General features: G+C 41.6%; 1 protein-coding gene across 1 annotated transcript in view; it reads left to right on the forward strand.

Moving 5' to 3' along the window:
• Positions 1-3,473, forward strand: part of LOC123503230 (dopamine receptor 1-like) — a 228,307-nt gene continuing 224,834 nt past the window's right edge. Inside the window, 2 exon segments of the mRNA XM_045252794.1 lie at positions 1-163; positions 1,464-2,078. The gene's annotated coding sequence lies outside the window, so the exon portion shown is untranslated.

Raw genomic sequence — 3,473 nt, forward strand, 5'->3', positions numbered from 1 at the left:
GTGCGGACCGCTGTTCCGTGAGGGTGTGGAGTGCGTGCTCCTGCCACACATTGCACCACGCGCTGACCGAGTGGCGTGGCGTTGCTCTCTCCTGACGCTACCACTACAACCACGTGTCACCTTCACCATTACACCTTCATGTGGGACTGTCACCATATCGCAGGTGTATTTCTCGTGTCATCATTGTCACCTTCACTTTCACGGCGTTACACTTATTATTTTACCATCTTCACCATTTTTCACCATATCGCAGGTGTCACCATTGTCACCTTCACTATCACGGAGTATCACTGTTATATTGTCTTTATTTTCTTATCTTTTTGCGATTTTACTAATTTTTTTTTTTTTTTTTTTTTTAGATTCCAGTGTTTTTGTTGTTTCGTCACTATCATCAACTTTATCGCCATGTTCGCGTTTCCTCTTCACTATCATCGTTGCCATTCCCCACGTAGGTGCATCACTATTAATATTTTTCTATTGTCACCATCATCACCATATCAGTGCCACCTCGTCATTATCACAACACATATATACTGTCACCATTCCTATCTAATCATGTCATCACTATCTTCATGACGTAGTTGTGTCACCATCTTCGTCACCATCACATTAGAGTTGCCATCGCGTCACTATCATCACTGTAACTATACTAACGGCGGACCGACTCGTCACCATCACAATCACCACATATCATGCCTGTATATTCCAATCACCATCACTACACCATAGCTTACACCACAACAGCAAACTATCACCATCACCATCATCACCATCACATTGCTATAGTCTCCAAGTCATGATTTTTTGTCACTATACTCACTTCCAGTTTTCCAGTCACCGCCATCATCACCAGAACACAGAATCACCATCACGTCACCATTATATTTATTTCCATCCTCATCCATCATCCATTTTCTCTCCCGTCACCATCATCGGCGCAATCTTCACCACTTTTATCTCCATAATCACCACCATCATCACCATTACCACACACCATTTCAGACCTACCGATAGCTATCATCAACATCACCACTAATGTCACTGTACACCATTCACAAACACTCATAGTCACTGCCACCACCATGCACAATCACCATCACCATACGCATCCAAGCACAGCAAGAATCACCACCATATCACCACTACCAACACAATCACTGCACCATCACCATCAATTTCATCACCTTGCAACACCACATTCCTTGTAAAACACCACAAAAACAAATGCAGCTCACCATCACCATCACTCACAGCACCAATAGATCGATTAAGAGCACCAAACACAGCACCATAAATCCGGGAACAGAGGTGATGTGTGTCATAAAGGGCCATTAAAAAAAGAATGAAAAAGAGAAAGACACAAAGTAGGAAAGGAAAATATCTCACCTAAAGGCAAAAATAAGTAACAAAAAATAAATAAAGGAATGAAATGTTGAATGCTTTGTGTGTTTTCTAATCTACAGGAACAAATGAACAGTGAATTGATGAAAGATGTAATAACACGAATAAACTAACGAACGATACAAAAAAAAAGGAACACGGTGCTCTCCCCAACCCCCTTTAAAAAAAAAAGTGACCGAAGTAGAACGAAACTAAAAGCAAAAGTCTTCATTTATTTCGATCGCGACAAGAACAGAACGTGTAGAAGGAATATAGAAAGATATAACAGAGGGGAAAAAGCACACACAAAAAGGAAGAGTGAGTTACATAAAGGAAAATAAAAAGAAATCTCCGTCACACACACACACACACACACACACACACACACACACACACACACACACACACACACACAATAAGACGATCGGAGAACACATTAACAAAAGAAAAAAAAGTGAAGATTATGTGAAAGAAAGCAAGAAAATACAATAAGAAAAAGAGAGAAAAATAACGATACATAAACACAGGAAAGCCTCGTAAAAAAAAAAAAAAGAAAGAAAGAAAGAAAAAAGAGACAAAAAAAGCAAGGATAAGAAGAAGCCACGCCCGCGTCTGTTAGGAGCGTGCTGAGCTCAGATCACCACCACCACCACCACCATCAACACCGCCGCCGCCGCCGTCACCCACACATTCAACAGGTACGACGAGTAAGTGAATCTGGGCAGGTGTGTTGGCAAACCTGCGACACCCACACCCACACCCACACCTACACACACACACACACACACACACACACACACACACACACACACACACACACACACACACACACACACAAAACTTGATATTTACTATGACCATTATCATTATGGCAAAAAAAAAAAATCTGTCTGCCCGAAGAGAGAGAGAGAGAGAGAGAGAGAGAGAGAGAGAGAGAGAGAGAGAGAGAGGAAAAAGCAAGTGGTTATGTTAAGGGAGGCGGAAGTGGAGGGGTCAGTCTGACTTCACTACCCTAGGGAGGAGAAACTTGTTCAAAGGGAGGAGGAGGAGGAGGAGGAGGAGGAGGAGGAGGAGGAGGAGGAGGAGGAGGACCCAAAGGAAGACTGAGACTCAAGGGAGGAAGGGAGAATATTACAAGGAAAGAAATAAAGAAATGGAACGAGGGAGAGAAGATGGAAAAAAGAGAGAGACAAAGAAGAGAGGAGACAGGAATTGAAGGAGGGAAGCGAAAAAATAATAGATGAGGCGAAATGGAAAATGAAATAGGGAAAGGAGAGGAGGAGGGTGACCACGAGAAAGGGAAGGACACAAGGGAGAAAGAACAAAGACGAAGGGATAGAATAAGAAGAGAGGAAAAAAAAGAAAGGGAGAGAAAAAAAGAAGAGATGGAGAGAGGAAGAGGAAAGACTGAGATGAGAGAAGGGGGAGAAAAAAGAAGATAGAACAAGGAAGGAAGAAAGGGAAGAAAAGACAAGATACCAAAAAGAAAAAAAAGGAAAAGAGAAAGGAAACAATAAAAAAAAAAACAAGGAGAGAAAGAAGAGAAGGAAAAAAAGCAGATAGGGTGAGAGGGAAAGAGAAGCAGAAGGTATAAGGATGGAAGACAGAGAAAGGGAAGAGGAGAGGTGAAAAAAAAAAGGAAGAAGGGAGAGGGTGGAAGAAGTGTGCTCGTGAAGGAGATAGAGCGGTGACATGAGACAGGTAGAGGGAAGGAGAAGGAGGGAAGGAGGGAGGGAGAGGGAAGTAGAGAGGAGGGAGAAGGAAGGAGAGAAGAAAGGAGGAAGGAGGGAGGATGCAAAATTACAAAAAAAATAAATAAATAAATAAAGATGGGGCGAGAGAGAGAGAGAGAGAGAGAGAGAGAGAGAGAGAGAGAGAGAGAGAGAGAGAGAGAGAGAGAGAAATTAATTACACTGATTGACAAGATACATGTAAAAATGAATTAAAAAAAATGGAAAGAGAAAATGAGGCACGGAAAAAGAGAGACATAAAGAAAATGAAATGAAGCAAGTGAAAAAAATAAGCCAAACAAAAAGTGAACGAAAGAAGTAAGAGTGTAATGAAGTGAAAGGAAAAATGGATACGAAAAAAAT

The sequence above is a fragment of the Portunus trituberculatus genome, chromosome 13 (genome assembly GCF_017591435.1).
Source record: "Portunus trituberculatus isolate SZX2019 chromosome 13, ASM1759143v1, whole genome shotgun sequence".
Classification (NCBI taxonomy): domain Eukaryota; kingdom Metazoa; phylum Arthropoda; class Malacostraca; order Decapoda; family Portunidae; genus Portunus; species Portunus trituberculatus.